The sequence below is a fragment of the Phasianus colchicus genome, chromosome 1, assembly GCF_987193195.1.
Source record: "Phasianus colchicus chromosome 1, bPhaCol1.hap1.1, whole genome shotgun sequence".
Taxonomy (NCBI): domain Eukaryota; kingdom Metazoa; phylum Chordata; class Aves; order Galliformes; family Phasianidae; genus Phasianus; species Phasianus colchicus.
In genome coordinates this window covers 145,307,356-145,326,333 of record NC_143436.1, presented here as the reverse complement: position 1 = coordinate 145,326,333, position 18,978 = coordinate 145,307,356, and the positions used below count along the sequence as shown (strand labels likewise).

Below are 18,978 nucleotides of genomic sequence, written 5' to 3'. Positions count from 1 at the left end.
TACCAAATCCAGGATAATGTCTTACGTGTATTTTCATATAGTTTAACAGTTTTTTTTCTCTTTGCTACTTGATGCACCAGAGCCTCTTTTTCAAGGGGAGGATTTCTGCTTTAATTTATAACAGTGTTCCTACTGGGTTGTATCAGAATAGTGACTGGCTTTACTTGGCAGTTCCTTGGGGGGAGGGGAACAGAAGTGCTAGATCATGCTATTATGTGGTATATTTTTGCTGCCAAACTCTGGAATTTGATAGTTATTACTCCAAACTGGGCACACTTCCTAGTAATCTGGTTATTATTTAGTGATGTAAATTACAGTATTGTTGACATGACAATCTGGAATGATTTTTTGTGCAAGATTAAGTAGAAATGAAGGAAGAACAAGCTTTCTATAGATCTCCTCCCCCTTCCTTCTCGTCTTTTTACTTGTACTTTAATACTGACTATATTATTTCAGGAATTCACTAGAAACACTTTCAAAGTTGGATTGCTACAGTCTTAAGATAGCTACACAGAATCACAGAAGCACAAAGGTTGGAAAAGACCTTCAAGAACATCCAGTCCAACCATCCACCTATCACCAATAGTTCTCAGTAAACCATATACCTCAACACAAAATCCAGACATTCCTTGAACTCCTCCAGGGTCAGTGACTCCACCACCACCCTGGGCACCCTGGCAGAGAAGTAGTATTTCCTAATGTCCAGCCTAAATCCCCCCTGGTGCAGCTTGAAGCCATTCCCTCTAGTCTCTTCAGGTAGTTATAGAGAGCAGTAAAGTCTCCCTGAGCCTCCCCTTCTCCAGACTGAACAATCCTAGATTCCTCAGCCATTCCTCATAAGACTTGTGCTCCAGACCCCTCACCAGCTTTGCCCTTCTTTGAACATGCTCCAGGGCCTCAACATCTTTCTTGTAGTGAGGAGCCACTAATACTAAAAAGTATTATTCTATTGTATTATTGTATTGTATTCTAAATACATTTCACAAACTTGGTATGTTCTGGTCCTTAAAAATAGAATGAAACAAGTTCTGCTTTACTTTCTCAAACACAGGATTTTAAGTCTCAAGTCATAACTATGTTTCCCTTCATGTCAGTAACTCTACAGTATCAAACCCCTAGTGAGAATTGGGGAAATGATCTGTCTTTTTATCACTGAGGACTACTTACATTTTTTCAGACATCTTGATTAACATATTTAAGAAAAACTTGCCTGCTGTTTCTCTTCTTCATTAAAGCCTATAATAAATGTTACAAAATTGTTGTGAAGTTGGCAAGGTTGAGTTTTTTGTTCCATTTTCTTTCTCCCCATGCCTTGATTTGCATCCATGCTATTTGTTGTTTTTTTGCTGAAAGTAATGATGGACTTGTGAAACCTGTGTTTATTTCCTAGTGCATATCTGTACTTGTAAAACAAGGCTACCTAGATTTGGCAGTGGAGAAAAAGGCTAAATGTTTTAAACTCACCCTTCTGTCTGTAAGAGTGGTAATGAGCTCAAAGTGAAGCTTTGTTTTCAATTAACACAGGGAGGGTCAGTTCACATCTAATCTTACTGTGCGTGATTTGAACAAAAGCGTGTCTTTTTGTTCTTTACTGCACAAATGGCTCATGGAATAAGTGTTCAGCTTTAGTCCTTGTAAAGGATTGGATTGATACATTTGGAGTATTGAAAATCACTATTCTTTTTTCTTCTCTATACTCAATTTTGTTACTTTTAGAATGGGAGAAAACACAAACATGTTGAGGATTTCAAGTAAATAATTCATTGATTCGAAAACAAATGTTCTAAAAGGTGATTACATGACACCTGGCTTATTTGTCATAGTAGTCCAATAAAAAATGGTGGATCACCTTTTCAGATGTGTCTATTGTGGTTGCTGTTATGCTACAGAAAGGGATTCACTGCATTTATATAAATGAAGTCAGCTAATGATTTTGTAAAAATGGAAGGTCAGTTTCTTGAAAATTATTTCAATACTAAGACTTTTTGAAAACTAAGATAAAGCAGGTATTTGGAGTATGTTTGTTACATAGAAGAACAAAGTATGTTTCTGGGCAAGTGGATGTAGCTTCTTAGAATATTAATTAATGTTCTAATTTTAATTAAGAAATGTGAGCTATGCAACTCAGAGCGTTTGAGATGCTCTAAAAAAAGCAATTTATGTATAAAGGCTGTGAAGTCTAGTGTACAAGTTGTTACCTATAGTTTATGCATGTGACTTTATCTGAATGTAAGCAGTATTTTTCTTCATGGAGTAACTGCATGTTACTGAGTCATAAGGGAGACCTCACTGCACTCTACAACTTCCTGAAGGGAGGTTGTGATGAGGAGGAGTTTGGCCTCTTCTCCCAGGCAACAAACAGGACCCAAAGAAATGGCCACAAGTTGTACCAGAGGAGGTTTAGATTAGACATAAGGAAGAACTTTTTCTCTCAGAGAGTGGTCAGGCACTGGAATGGCTGCCCAGGGAGGTGGTGGAGTCGCCGTCCCTGGCAGCATTCAAGAGGCGTCTGGATGAGGAGCTATGAGATGGTTTAGTGCTTGTGGTAGCAAAGGTAATGGGAGGATGGTTGGACTAGATGATCTTGTAGGTCCTTTCCTACCTTTTGATTCTATGATTACATAAACCTAAAGGTGCAGTCAACCTGTTGCATACCTAAGCAGTTCTTATTTTCAATTTCTCTTTTGAGAGGACATCTTCTGTCATATCATAGCAGAATTTGCTAGTGACCTCTGTATTTAGGTTAGCTTGCTTCATGTTTCCCTTTATACAAAATTAATGCAGACCCTTTCTGGGAAGTTCTGACATGGCTATTATTTGCAGCAGGCCTTTGAAATCTGGCAAGGAGAAAATGTTGATAAGCCTTTTGTAGTTAGCCTATTGTTGGATGATACAGTCATCTGAAATTGCTGTTTTCCTTTCCTTTGACTGTGCAGGGCATCTGGGGGTGCAGTGAGGGAGTGGGCATACTGAGCAATCTCTTTATGTGCATGTTGAATACGGGGGACTGGCCCATGGTTGCTGTGACTCCTCCCTTTCCTGCCTGGGTAAAGAAGGGAGTAGGGGGGGAAACACAAGTGACAAAAAACAAATGTGAGATTGGATTGGCCCTGGCATTCATCCAATTGGAGCACATCTTGTGTTCTATCTGATGTTAGCATCAAGCAGGAGTCTTACTTCCTTAGTGGAAATTACATGTATTTCTGCTTCATGGCAATGGTTAGAAGCCTAAATCACGATGCATGACAACTCAATGTTGCTGTTGTTCATAATGGGATGGATTTTCACCTTTTTAATTAAAGAAAAACAAAAATGAACTTCTCTCCCCACTGTCACAGAAGTCCCTTGGGAAGTCACAGGGTGGGGGTATGGACAGGAAGAAAAATGAACTGAATAAACAGTATGCAAGGGAAAAGTGTAGTAAGGAAAAATGTCAGTTTGCAGGATTTAAGTCAGTATATATATACATTTTTTTTTGTACATAAGATGTAGTTCTTGCTTTCACAAATGATGCATTGCAGTGTTTTTTCCCCAGAGCTTATGCAATTTGGTGTAATAAAATTTAATTCTTAACATTTATATTTGTAACTTTTCATCTGTAGTATTCTTCTTTTGAGTGCAGCCTTGACAATGCTGTCTGACATTTTCTTCAAGCAAAAAAAATTGCAGACTGTGCTCTGCCAACCCCCCCCCCCCACCTGCACCGATGGCCATACACGCAGTGGGGCAGAAGTATTCAATTTTGGAATAAGATATGGATCTTTCTGGAATACCTAGAGAAACCTTTTTCTACAAGTCTTTTGTGTCCTTTTAGCAACTACAATTTGGCAGGACTAAGGGGAGAACAAAGCAGCCAGCACTAGTTTCCTTTACCTTTGAAGCTAGATTAACATTCTTGGTGGAATTAAAAGTCAGTGTGTTATCTGAAATTGGCAAACAGTACACACAGAAGTGGTTAATCGCATGTTTTACCTTTTTCATCTCAAGCCTACAACCATTTTCAAATGAAGAATGAAGTGCATCATCTTCTGTAAGGGGATGTATGTCTAACCTGTAAGAAACTTTGTTTAGGTGGATCCATAGTCCAATTGAGTTAATTATGGGATTGCCACATTTTGTGGCCATGTGAATTCATTGTGACAGCAGACCTTTAAATGTTTGTTTATGGCTTTATTATTTGTAAGTAAAATTGTGAGGTTACTTTATTAGGATTCAATGTACATTACAGTTCTGGGAAGCATTAGGTGTGATTCATGTGCTGTTCCCACATAAATTGCCAAAGAGGTAGTCAATATAAGTGGTTAGCTTTACTTGTGCTTTCTGATGGTGATGGGGGAAAAAAAACAGATTTGGAAGCCTGATATGAAGAAATCTCACTTCAGAGGTTACATCTTTTGAGGAACAGAGTGAGGACAGAACTATTGATGTGGATTACTTATTCTGTCCTCCAGTGAACAGCATTTCCAAACCAAAGCAGTCTGTGGTGGCTTAGGATGCTCTAATGGAGACTGCTGACCATAGGTGGTAAAGGTTAGGTAATGTTCTTGTCTCTAGCTCTTGCCTTTTCAACTGCAGGTAACCAAGGTGCCAGTAAAGTTCTGCATCTGAGCCTGTGATGTCAGTGGGAGACTATGTTCTGTTGTGAAGCAGAATACTTCTGAATATTGTTTTTGCATTTAATACCAATTTGATTTTGTATTGTAGAAATAATCTAATTGCCTACAGTATCATATTTTGTGAAATCCACATAAGGGATAAATACTGCAGGTGTTAAATCACCTGTTTGTCAGACATTTCTAGTCCTCTGCTAATGCAGGTGAGCCAGAAAAATCCCAGAACCCCAGTCTGGCTGAGGCGGGCAAGGCCTCTGTGTCCCTGTATCCCAGCCCCTGCTCCAGCAGCACCACCCAGAGCAGGGTGCACAGGCCTATGGCCAAGTGGCTTCTGGAGAGCTGCAGGGAGGAGACCCCACAGCCTCTGGGCAGCCTGTGCCAGTGCTCTGGCATCCACATAGCACAGCACTGCTCCTGGTGTTCAGAGGGAGCCTCCAGGGATACAGTTTGTGCCCAGGGCCTCCTGTCCTGGCACTGGGCACCACTGAAAAGGTCCTGTTCAATTATCTGAACTCTACCTGCTTAGAAGCTTCCTAATGTGACAGTAGGAAGGCTCTGTTTTCTCTTGAGCCTTTTTACCTAAAGTTCCCATTCTTAGAGCTTCTTCTATTGATATTCTGAATATGAAACTTGCACTGAAATGATGATCTTGATGTATTTGTGCTCTTCACCTAGAGTAAGCATTTATTTTTAACTTGTACTTTTTAAAGCTTTTTTTTTCCAAAAAAGTCTCAAACCTTCAACTTGTTTTATTCCTATTAAAATGTGTACATAAAACAAACACAAAGTCTTCTCCAAACTGCCAGATACTGTTAGTGATACTGTTGGTCCAGGAACTATGATCCTGCATGACTTTTGAAATGATTTAGGGCTGTGCATGTGACTAAAAAATATTAGTGATTTTGCATATCTAGACTATCAGAAGCCGTTTAATATTTCACATGAGATGTATTTTAACAGCAGTACTTTCAACAGTGCACTTACTAAGGTGTGTGGTTCTGTAGATGAATGGATTTGTAAATAAAAAATAAAAGAATCGTTTCCTTGATGTGCAGTATCATTGCAGTAGCTCTTATTCCCAGGCTTCTAAAATACTTTGTTCAATCATCTTCAAATGTTTTGAAATCTGGTTATGAGAATAAAAGATGCTTGCTCCTTTTCCACTATACACAGCTGTATATGCCTATATTTTTCCTCATTGCAATAACAGAAGGCTTGCAGGCATAGTGCTTTGTTTTTCTTTTATGTAGGTAACATTGTTTCTTTTCACTTCTTGCATTTTTATTCTGCTATTGATTTGCAGTATTGCAGACAAGCTTGTCTGATTATGACAAATTCTGTCCACTTTGTTGTATGGTGATTTCTCATTTATCCTATTTTCCTATAATTGATATGAGTTGGTATGGTAACCTTGATAATGTGTTATGGGTCTGCTCCTTCTGTTTCTAAATCAGTATTAACTGTCCATTTGCTACCAGTGGAGTTAGATCGGACTTGACACATCAACTCGACTGTTTTTTGAAAAAGAATTCCCATTGCCTTACAACTTCTGTGGTAAGGTAATGTAGCTTAGAATGCAATGAAAGCAGTGCTTTCTTATTAATAACTGCTTCTGTTTTCTGCCTTCATATTAAGAGCTAACTTACGCTGTAACAATGGGTGGCTTATGATCAGTAGTCTTGCACAGCAAGATTGCATTACCTCTTGCTCTGACACTGGGCAACCACTGAAAAGTCTGCTTCCATCCTCTATATGGTCTTCCCTGAGGTATCTGAGGTATCTCCTCAGGCCCTCTCAACCTCCAATCCTTCTCTTTTCCAGTTGTCTTTTATCAGAGGAAATTTGCTTAAAAAAAAAAATCTATGAACACACACTAAGAAGTCAGTTTGACTGTAACTTACCTGGTCTGTTGATATTTATCATTGAAAACCTGTAGCCAGTATGAAAGCCATGATGACTCTCAGGAAGGAGTAAGAATTTAACAAATAACTTCCATCTGCGTAATAGTGTTTAGTGGTTTAATTTATAAGACTTTAAAATAATTCTCTGGAACTTTAAAGTTTGCCTTTTCATTTTCATTAATTCTGTTTGAAGGGTCGCTTACAAGTAAGCTTAGTCTATTTGCACAACATGTTTTGTTCGTTTCTGCTTCAGATTGAATGACAATGATCAATAGCACTGATAACTGAGCACTGGGATGAGTGAACAATCCCAACTTAGGTGTGCTGGAATGACTGCATGTGCATATAACTTCATAGGCTTATTCTATAAGAGTGGTTCATTTGTTTTAAAGAAAACCCTGTAGCTTCCCCATTAAGAGTCTTTGAGTTAATGTGTAATTCTGGTAGAAGCAAATAAGGGAGTGTCTTCCCAGCTCAAAATGGAGGCATATTGAAAGGGTTGATACTTTGGAAGTAGGATATAGGAAGTAAGAGGGGGAAAAAGTAAACATCTAAAGGTATTGATTTATTTACAGTTAAGTTATCATGCTATTTGACAGCAATCTTAAGAATGATTTAGGTGCCTAAATTGTTTTGAAAATCAATTTTGTGCTCCTTGTCTTTACAAGACAAGTTTGAAACTTAGATTAAGAATAAAGCTATGATCAGTATGTACACATTTCTGAGCAGGCATTTTACATATTTGTCCATCTTGATTCCTATATTGGAACTGTGTAGGGCACAAGCACCTGCTGAGTAGTATCTCACTGTTTAGAGATGAGAACTTTAATTGATGGTAAATTACGGCTTTCAGTACACACAGGGTTAAATAAAAAGGTTGCAGCAGTATCTACTGAGCTTTTTGCTTTAATGTGCTCATTAGCAGTGGCAGGTCCAGGTTTTAGCACATGTCAGTAATTTACATTTCATTGCTGAGTGGGTGCCCTTGTTCGAGAGTTGTTTTTAAGCCTGATGAATATACTTGTATTGGGAATAAACTGAGTAGAAGAATTGAAAGCCAAGTACCCTGCCAGGCTTTTCAATGGGTACTGGAGTTTCCAGTGGGTCACTGATTAGTGATGCATAGAGCAGCAGGAAAATACAAAGATAAGGTCTGGAAATGTTACTACAGGTAGGCTATACCATCAAACCTCTCTTTATAACTACCTTTGCAGTTTTCTTTAAAAACCTTCCTTCACAGGCCTTCTTTTAATCTGAGAATACGGTACATTGGGTAGACATCCCAACGGAGTTGCTTAGTCATTCAGAGGTGGCATAGTAAAGTGATTGTTTCTCAGAGAGTCCTAGAGACAAATGAACTTAGAGGCTGTACAGTTTCCTGCTATCAGATTATGATGACAGATCTCTGTAAATATTTGCTCAAGTTCTTTTTTTCTTTTTCATGCTTTGTCAGATGCTGGCTTGGCTTGGAGTTGAGTATGGCTAATAGCTATAATGACGAATATATGTGTTGGGTTGCGGTAGCATTGTGGTTGGCTATTGAGATGCAGGACAAAGGTTGCTAGCTTTTGGGGAGGAAAATGTATGCTTTCATGTGGCAGCAACTTAGTTTGGTAATAAAACCATGTGATTATCTAAATGTATTTTTGATAGGATGATATTCTTGCTATTTTCCAAGCTGCACAGACTGTTTACAGATCACTATGTGGAAATGTATACTGTGAAATTCTGTTTCTCTCTGTAGAGAGTCCTGTGTATGCTTTCTGTCCAAAAGGATAGGTATTGCTGAATTTACATATGTACATAGAGAACTGTGCATCTCTATTCCATATGCTGGTTAGAGATCATACTGACATGTTCTTCAGAACTCCAGCAAAAGCTTGTTGGCACTTACTGCTTCCCACTCACTTTCTAAGGTATTGTGAATGCTGTTTATATTCAAGCTACTTATTATACAGTTTGGGGATGGGTAATGCATTAAACATTTAGAATGGGGAAAAAAAAAGAGCAAAAGATATTCCAGAACATTCTTATGAATAAAACCTGCCAGTTCATTCTGTGAGCAGTAAGAAGTAAAGAATTTCTCCCTGGTACCTTGTCTGAATCTGTGTCAGAATCACAGAATGGTTGAAAAGAACCACAGCCATCATCTAGCTATGTGCAAGGTCACCAACTACCAGACCCTTGAATGCCTCCAGGGATGGGGCATCCACAGCCTCCTTGGGCAACCTGTTCTAGCGTGTCACCACCCTCATTATAACTTGTAATATCTAACCTAACTTGTAATATCAACATAACTTGTAATATCTAACCTAAACCTCCCCTGTCTCAGTTTAAAACCATTCCCCCTTGTCCTATCACTATCCACTCTTGTGTTTCACTATCCACTCTTGTGTTTCCCCTCCTGTTTATATGTTCCCTTCAAGTACTGGAAGATCACAACAATGTCTTCCCAGAGCCTTCTCCCAGAATCACAGAATGGCCGGGGTTGGAAGGGACCTCAAGAATCCTATCTCTAACCCCCCTGCCACGTTTAATTATTACAATCACCTCCCTGTCCCTGCTGGCTGCCCCTCTTCTGATGTAGCCCAGGATGCCGTCTACTCTTTTCCAGTTTGAAGCTGTTTTCCCTACTCCTGTTGTTACATGCTCTCCTAAAAAGTCTCCTAAAAAAAGGCTTTGCTGTAGGCCCTCTTCAGGTTCTGGAAGATCACTATTGGATTCCCTGGGACCTCAGGCTGAAGAGCCCCACTGCTCTCAGTTCCTCCTTATAACAGAGGTGCTCCAGCCCTCTGATTATCTTCATGGCCCTTTTCTGGGCCTGCTCCAACAGCTCCATGCCCTTCTTGTGTTGTGAGCCCCTGACCTGGCTGCAGTTCTTCAGATGGGGTCTAATGAAAATATCATAAAAGGGCAGAATTACCTCTGTAGACCTGCTGGTCATGCTTCTCTTGATGCAACCCAGAATACGGTTGGCCTTCTGGGTTGCGAGTGCTGCTTTGATCAAATTTGGAATTCCCTTTGTTAATTGATGCTTTTTGTATAGTCTGGGTAGTGTGATGTCTTCACCATTTGTATTAATAGACAAAAGGAATCTTAAATGGTAACTCAGAACCTCAGCTGATCCAGTCAGTGTGACTAGCCAATGACTAATAGCTTATGAGCTAACAAAGTGATTGCATATCTATAGTTATTGCTGGTAATATTCTTTTCCAACCTTTAGTTACAATCACAAACGGTTTATGGAGTTCTAGACTTTTTCCAAATAAATTCATGTCAAATCCTTTTCCATGTGGTTAAAACTTCCTCCACTTCTCTACTCTCAAAAAGATAGATATACTCACAGCTCCCCATGGGAAAGACATTGAGATCAGCAGAAAAACAAAAAATGGTGTGCCTGAGTAAAGCTTGCCTGAGAGAGGAGAATAAGTATCTTACAACTTCTAACTTAGAACTGTTTCATTTTCTCTAGTGACAGTTGTCATAAAATATTTTCAGCCTTACATCTTAGTGTTGGACTTTGGTTTTGTGTGGCTTAAATGAGAAAGGGTTTGGAATGAAAGAGCTCTTCACCCTGTGCTGCTTCAAATTCTTCCTTGCAGGTTTATAGAGGGAACGACTTCAGTACAGACTAAGTTCCTATTCTGCAGAAGGTCTTTTCCTGACCTCATGCTTCCCAATGTTTAGTTAAATGAATGGTGGTACTCTGTGTTGCTGTGCTTGTTATCTGAGTAAGTTTAAGTTGTATTCTGAGGCAGTGCATACTGTGCAAAGGTGTCTGTATCTGTCTTGAAGTCAGGTGAACTGTTTGCTTTCTGGGAACATGGCATTTTGGTGCTTTGATCGTTTTTTTTTATTTTGACTGACTGATAAAGAATTGTAGTTTGGATCTAGCTATGTGTGATCTGGTTGAAGTGTTTTATATACGTGAATGCTACAGTAATATGCTACTGCACCAAATGTAGCTTCAGTTGAGTTGATGATTATTTGATCTTTGGAACAGGATCTGACCTCAGATAAAATATAAGAGATGGTCTTACTAGTTCTTTGTGTGCGTGTGGGTTGTGATTTTGATTTTTAATTGTCTACTTCTGGGCTGAGAGGTGGACTCTCATTCAAATTGGTGCAGTCTATATCTGTGCCTGTCTTTAAGAAGAATCAAAACACAATTCTCAAATATCTCAGTGAATATTTTTATTCCTCTTGAAGAAAGAACATGCTATTTTAAGCTGAGGTAGAACTGAAGTGGTTGAACTTTGCACGGTGGCTGCTGTTATTCATGTTTTAATAATCTAAATGCATTTAGCAGCAACTTTAACATCGGTTGGGCGGATGACTGTCTTTCTATGTAGAGGGTTACCCAAATACTGTGTGAGCTCTTGCACATAGAAAAACTGGAAGTATGCTTACGTATGAGGGCAACTTCATGATGTCAGAGGTGGATGTTGGTGGTATGGCAGTAGAGACTAAACTTTCCCAACAATAGGATGAGAGTTAGTGACTTTAAGTTGTATTGGAGGAGATTCAAGTTGAATAATAAGAAAAGTTTCTTCTCAGAGTAGTGAGGCATTGGAAAGGCTACCCAAGGAGCTGGTGAAGTCACCATCCCTAGAGTTGTTCAAGAAGCGTAAATCTGTGGCACTGAGGGACATGGTTATTGGGCAGTGCGGTAATGGGTTGATGGTTGGTCTTCATGATCTTAATGATCTTTTCCAACCTTTATGATTCTGTGAATACAGTTAAATTTTGTTGCTGTGCAGGCGATGGCAGCAGAGGGGCAGTCTGATGAAATGACACTTGACATGGATGTATGAAGCAAAGGTGCAGTTTGAATTCCCCCATGCAGGGGAAAAAAGCTGCACTCATTGACATTCATCAGTGCTTGCTGAGTGTTTGTGGAGACCAAACAGTGTATGTTGGCACAGCGTGGTGGTGAGTGCTGCATTTCAGCAGTGGTGACAGTGGGTCCCTCTGCTGTTGCGTTTTTTTTGTTTTTGAGTGCAGCATGCAAGCTCTTGTTCATTGCTGGTGAAAATGCATAGTTAATGGTAGTGTCTGTGTTGAAAAATACTGTTTTGTAGCTGAGAGCTTGCTCTATCAAATAGTGTTATTCTGCTCTTTGTATCTGTTGTAGTTCCCATGGAAATAAATAGGAGGCGTTACTTTCAGTGTGACCTACATACAGGTAGATTATGTGTTTTTTTTGTTTTAGTTTCTTTTGCATGAAAGAGCTGCTTAGGAACCCAATGCATAAATTTGCTTTTCAAAATCTGGTGAGAAGAGTGATGCTTTACCTATCCAACCTGGACGTGTTCAGCTGAACTCAGAAGCTTGGAAAGAATAAATTCTGCCTGAAATTTTGGGCATTTGGATTCGAGTCTTTTGTATGAAACACCTTTTCATCTTGTATTAAGTAACAGTTACAATATTATAGCATTTTTTTCTCTTAATTTAGTCCGTTGAAACTAAAGTTCTTTTGCAGATGCTTTGGGAGATTTTTGTGCAGGAAATGTATGGAGTGGAAGACTTGAGTCCAGCATGATTTAGAATTCAACAGAAGTGTATTCAGTGTTCTTATGTCAAACAGATAAAGACATGTAGATTTCCACTGTCATGTAGGGACTAGCTCTGCTTCCCTACTTTGCCTGTACCAAAACTGTATGTATGAGATAAGCTAGTGTTTTATCTACAAGATTTTGTTGTACTTCTGATGTTAATATTAAGTTAGGTTGTATAGTAGATTCTTGTTGTGTTTTTTGTGTTTTAAGACAGATTTTTTTTTACTTCAAACTACACAAAACACTTTCCCTAGTCATCTAAGTGCTTGATAACTTCAGGGTTCATTGCCCCTGTACATTTTTCAAATTATTAGCTTCCTAATGCATACAGCTTTAATTTACCCCCTGCTGATATCCTTAAATGGGTTTTTGAGAATTTTGAAAGTGGACTACTATAGTTGTATTTCAGTGTTGCTTCTGACTGACATAGAATTTCTTAAGTAGCCTGCACAATTAAAGTGATGGGAGGTTCAATCAGCTCCTATGGCAAGAAGCTAAAGATTCTCTTGAAAATAGATTTGTATTTGGTTTCCTAGAGTGTTTTTGCTCTGCTTATTTCTGGTGGTTTGCTTGTTTTTGAGTGCTTTTCCTCCTAAATGTAACTTAAATATGTTATAAGCTGTATCTGTTCTTCTAATGTTAAATGTTCAATGACAAAACCCTTGCTTTCGTTTATAAAGGAAAGAAGAAAATCTGACTTGCTGTGCACTTCACAGCATAAAAAACCAAATCTGTAAGGGACAACTTAAATAGTTGAGTAAATATGTTGTATCTATGAAGATGGCTTTACCAAGTACTTATTAAGTTTTGAATATAATTCCAGCTACTTTTTTTTTTTTAGCTCAAAGTGCCGGGAAACAACAGAATTATTTCTCTATGAACTGAAGCTTCCATCACAGTTCAGAGTTATAGGAGTAAGGACAGAGCATTTGCAGCTTATTTGTGGGTGAACTGAAGTCTGTACCACTCCTAATCAGTACTCGTTTGCCACGTTTCTGTGGAAAAAGTATTGTTCATAAGGAGTTCAATGTCATGCATTCTTCTTGTCTAGATAAAGCCAAATGTTGTCATCCTTTCACCCTGTTGTATCTCCTTTCTGCTTTTTGTCAAGTTTGACTTCAGTTAGACTCCTACACATACACAAATCCATTTCCATTGTTCATTTTCCATTGAAAATGTTTGGCCTGAAGTTGATACCAGGTAAAGAGCAGAGGAGTAGGAAAAATGCTCTTTCCAGTATACGAAGTTTACAGGTTTTAGCGGTACTGTGATATCATCTGTATTATCATTCAGTGCAGGATTTGTTTCTTTATAGATGTGACTCCATAAGTGAAATATTTGTAATGCCAGATGTCGTCAATATCATGTAAATGGCACACCAGTCTTGATATACAGTATTATGAGAATGGAATTATTGCAACTGCATCTGAAAAGTAATGAAAGAAAACAGCTTTTTGAAATAAAGTATTCCCTTATAAGGAGTTACTAGTAAAATATTCATTGTATCATGTTCTGTTAGCATGAAGTAATCTGAGGATTGCATTCCAGTCTAGAAATGACAAACCTTCCTTAGAATCCAAACAGAAAAGTTACTGCATGAATAAATTAAAGGAGTTGAAATGGAGATGGAAGTTGGCAAAAGAGAAAGCTGGATAAGGAACAGATTTCAGCATGGATAAGTTAAGCTTTATAGCCCACAATTCTGTGATAGCTGAATGCCATTGCTAAAATGAGTGAAATAAAAAGTTATTTAATAAATGTTACTTTTGGGATTTAAACTTGATTGTTGAGATTCCCTTGATGGCTTAGCCTCCTGTTGGATTGTAAAAACATGTTTTGATCCGTTATTCCCGTAAGTGAGGTGGTGGGGTTCTGCACTTTATGTTTACAGCATGAAGTTTTACATGTGCGTGGTCTAATGTGATAAACATCAAAGTTAAAACCACAAATTTCATAATTAACTCAGTAACTTTCATCTTTCATGATGCAAAATCTGAGGCTGATCATGTGTGCTGTGTAATTGCAAACTACATAAGCTGAACCTCAGTTTTAAAATCACAGAATCGATATCACCAAGGTTGGAAAAGACCTTCAAGATCATCCAGTCCAACCATCCACTATCACCAATAGTTCTCACTAAACCATGTCCCTCAACACAAAATCCAAATGTTCCTTGAACACCTCCGGGATTGGTGACTCCACCACCTCCCAGTGCCTGACCATTCTTTCAGAAAAGTAGTATTTCCTAATGTCCAGCCTAAATCTTCCCTAGCGAGCTTGAAGCCATTCCCTCTAGTTCTATTACTAGTTACATGAGAGAAGAGGCCGTGATTACAAAGCTTGTATTTGATGACTTTAGAGGTGAATTATGAGCAGTTATCTTTAAGAAATGCAAAATGACTGAGATAGTAAGCAGGAAGGGAAATGATCTTGGGGATCAAGTAGTTGGTATGTTATACATTTTTATTTTATTTTTTGGATTACATACTTGAAAGGAATTTAGCATTCAGCTACATTATGTGCCTAGCTTTAGCTGATAATTCAGCTGATAGTGGAGATACTTCTAGTGTGAGTTTTCTAAGGTGATTTTGAAACTCTTAAAAAAAAAAGTCTGAGCTGCTTGTATACGGTTAACATTACATTATGAAAGAAGCTCTATAAATGCTGGTGTTTGCTGTATAGTAGTGCTGTTTCTGTACAACAAAAAACAATTTTTTACATCCTGTTTAATAATTAAAGTGTGTGGAGATTGTGCATGTCTATGGATTATAAGGGCATGTCACATTTTGTACAAGTGGTATATGTACCTAGAACAAGAGGAAAAATGCTTAGTATGTTAAACGTTGTCAAATTCTTTTTCTTCAGTAACTAAAACTCATGCTTTCCAAATTTATTATGGTATGCGTGAGCCTGAATTGAAGCTCCATATATATGAGTTAAACAGGAGCTGTCACTTTACCAGTGCTCAGAATTTGTTTGTGACAAAGTCTGATAGATAAATGGAGTTATGGCAGAAGTGCAGGATACTTATACGAATACATGTTACCATGAACTGGTTAAAATACGATACAGTGGATGAACTTGAGACATAGATTGAGCATAGTTCCAATTCTGTGAACAGCAAGAACCTCCTGCTTGAACCATCCATACAACTGAATCATAGAATGGTTTGGGTTGAAGGGGTTATTTAAGGTCACTTAGTTTTGACCTCTCCTGTTATAGACAGGGATGCCTTCCACTAAACCAGGTTGCTCAAAGCCTCTTTCAACCTGGCTTTGAATGCTTCCAGGGAGGGAAATCTGCAACCTTTCTGGGCAGCTTGTTCCAGTAAGGAATTTCTTCCTAATACCTTGTCTGAATCTACTCTCTTCCAGTTTAAAGCCATTTCTCCTTGACCTCTTGCAACATGCTTTTTCCCACCATTCCTGTAGGCCCTCTTCTAGTACTGGAAGGCTGCTAATCAGGTTTCCCTGAGCCTTCTCTTCTCCAGGCTGAAGAGAGCTCTCTCAAACTATTCTTGTAGGGGGAGGAGCTCCAGCCCTCTGTTCGTCTTCATGGCCTTCCTCTGGACCCACTCCAACAGCTCAATGTGCTTTTTATGGTGGAGGTCCCAGAACTGGATGCAGTATTTCAGGTTGGGTCTCAGGGGAGCAGAGAAGAAGGGCAGAATCACCTCCCTGGTCATGTTTATCTTGATGCAACCCAGGAAATTGTTGGCTTTCTGAGCTGCAAGCACACATTGCTGGCTCGTGCAGTCTTTTATCAACTGACACTCCCAAATCCTTCTCCTTAGCACTGCTCTCAAGCCATTCTCTGTCATAGAATCATCATAGGTCGTTTCCAACATGACAATTCTATAAGATCATCTAGTCCAACTGTCTTCACATTACCACTGCTACCACAAGCTACTAAACCAGATCTCGCAGCTCCTCGTCCAGATGCCTCTTGAACACTGCCAGAGATGGCGACTCCACCACCTCCCTTGGCAGGCCATTCCAGTGCCTGACTACTCTCTGAGAGAAGTAGTTCTTCCTTAAGTCTAACCTAAACCTCTTCTGGTACAACTTGCAGCCATTTCCCCGGGTCCTGTTCATTGCCTGGGAGAAGAGGCCAAAGCCCTCTTCATCACAACCTCCCTTCAGGAAGTTGTAGAGTGCAATGAGGTCTCCCCTGAGCCTCCTCTTCCCCAAACTAAACAATCCCAGCTCCCTCAGCTGCTCCTCATAGGACTTGTGCTCCAGACCCCTCACCAGTTTCGTTGCCCTTCTCTGGACACACTCCAGGGCCTCAATGTCTTTCCTGTAGTGAGGGGTCCAAAACTGAACACAGTACTTGAGGTGCGGCCTCTGTCCAATCTGTATCTGTGCTTGGGGTTGCCCCAGCCCAGATGCATGACCTTGTACTTGTTGAACTTTGTGAGGTTGGCATGGGCCTACTTCTCAAGCCTGTTAAGGTCCCTCTGGATGGTGTATCTTCCTTCTAGGGTGTCAGATGCAACCCTCAGCTTGGTGTCATCTGCAAACTTGCTAAGGGTGCACTTGATCCTGCTGTCTCTGTTGCCTACAAAGATGTTAATAATAGCAGTTCCAGTGCCAATTCCTAAGGAATGCCGCTCATCGCTGGTCTCCACTTGGACGTTGAGCTGTTGACTGCAGCTCTGAGTGCGGCTATTCAACTAATTCCTTATTCAGCAACCGGTCTATCCATCAAATCTTTTTTTTTTCCAGTTTGGCAACCAGAATGTTATGTGGGACAATGGCAGATGCTTTGCACAAGTACTGGTGGAGGATGTCAATTGCTCTTTATTCACTGATGCTTGTTATCACCAATGCTTGTTCAGCCTGGAAAAGAGAAGGCTGTGAGGTGACCTCATTGCAGCCTTTCAGTACCTAAAGGGAGCCTATAAACAGGTGGGGAGTCAACTCTTTGAAAAGGTAGATAACAGCAGGATGAGGGATAATGGTTTTAAGTTGAGGGAGGAAAAATGTAGGTTGGATGTCAGGGGGAAGCTCTTTACAGAGAGAGTGGTGAGGTGCTGGAACAGGCTGCCCAGAGAGGTTGTGGATACTCCATCCCTAGAGGTGTTCAAAGCTAGGTTGGATGGGGCCCTGGGTAGCCTGGTCTAGCATTAAATGTGAAGGTTGGCGGCCCTGCATGTGGCAGAGGGGTTGGAGCTTCATGATCTTTGAGGTCCTTTCCAACCCTGGCTGTTCTGTGATTCTGTGATGCTGCTCCCTCATAAAAAGGCCACCAAGTTTGTTAGATATTACTTGCCCTTGGTGAAGCTATGTTGGTTACCACCAATCACCTCATTTTTATTTTTCATGTGCCTTAGTAGGGCCTTCAGGAGGATCTGCTCTATGAGGATCTGCTCTATGATCATGCTAGGCACAGAGTTGAGACTGACTGGCCTGTAGTTCCCTAGATCATCTTTTTTTCCCTTCTTGAAAATGCGGTTATGTTTTCCCTTTACCAGTCAGTGGGAACTTCACCAGACTGCCATGACCTTTCAAATATGATGGGTAGTGGCTTGGCAGTTTTGTCCACCGTTCCCTCAGAATCCATGGGTGGATCTTGCATGGGCTTGCACACCTTCAGGTTCTTTAAATGGTCTCATCACTAACAGTGTTCCTTCTCCCAGTTCTTGCCTTTGCTTCTTGCAGCTTGGGTGGTACAGCTAGAGCCCTTGACTGAAGACCGATGTGAAGAAGTCACTAAGTACCTCAGCTTTCTGTGTATCCTTCTTCAGTATAGGTTATTCTTTGCTTTAGTATTTAGTTTTGATGTAATGCTGAAGAATAAATAGCAGTGAAAATAAAGCCCAGTATTAAACAGAAGTTTGTAGGAAAAAAAGAGAGGAGATGGAAGCAGCTAGGTTATAACATCAATCACATTTTCGATTGTTCAACTCTTAAATGGCACTAGATTTTTTATTTTAGGTCTGTGGTAGCAGATGCTACAGGGTACAGTAAATGTAATTATATTACAGTGCTACTGATGTCTGTTGAGTTTATCTGTATTAGAGCAGAATCCAAAGAACTTATTATGCTCACTAAATCCCAATTGTACTAGATGTCATACATATGTGTAAAGAAAAGCTGGTTTGTGCTTTTTCCCCTTCCTTCCAATTCTGTTAGCATCCGAGGTAATGTAAAAAGGGCTAACCTAGGAATAAATGGAATGTTCTGAAGAAGAAAGCGCTAGCCTATAATTAGGGAAATCCTAATCCCTATATGTACCAAAAAAAAAAAAATTCCCCTCAACCGTATGGCCCACAACTCTCTTAAATTCAGAAATCCAGACCGTTCATGTGGCTGAACAAAGCAGCATTCAAGGATCTTATTTTTCTCTCCTCTTTCCTCAGTTATTGTCATGCTCCTCCCATGGAAAGAGTCTTGTGTAGTCCATTTATAGTAATCTTTTCATCAGAAGTCTTGTTTAAAGTGTGAGTAAAGAAGGCCAATAATTTTCTCACTTTGCATATTCAAGCTTATACTTCATTGTATATATTTAAAAGACTGCTTAACATAGCTTTTATTTTTTTTTAAGCATGAATTCCTGGTTTAATACAAATTCCTAAAAAAAAAAATCTATAGTATAGGATTCTAGTTTCTGAACTGTAGCCCTTAAAATTAGAGGCCATAGTTTTCTAGGAAAGAGTGACAGCATTAAGCCCTGGTTTCTGTATTATTGGAACTTCTTCCTATAGATAATATTTTCAAATTCTTTTGAAATGTATTTATATTCAGAGTGAGAAAGATTATTTATTCCAGACATGAGTTAATGAGTTCCTTATTGTCAGCTCTAATATGTGAGCTATTTTCTGTATGTGAGAGTATTGAGTATCTTCTGTCAGATTGTCTTATTTTTGCATAGCTGGTATCTCCAGCTCTCTTGCCAGTGCTC

General features: G+C 39.4%; 1 protein-coding gene across 1 annotated transcript in view; it reads left to right on the top strand.

Moving 5' to 3' along the window:
* PCCA (propionyl-CoA carboxylase subunit alpha) overlaps positions 1-18,978 on the top strand; it is a 269,574-nt gene that overhangs the window by 42,813 nt on the left and 207,783 nt on the right. The window lies entirely within an intron of this gene.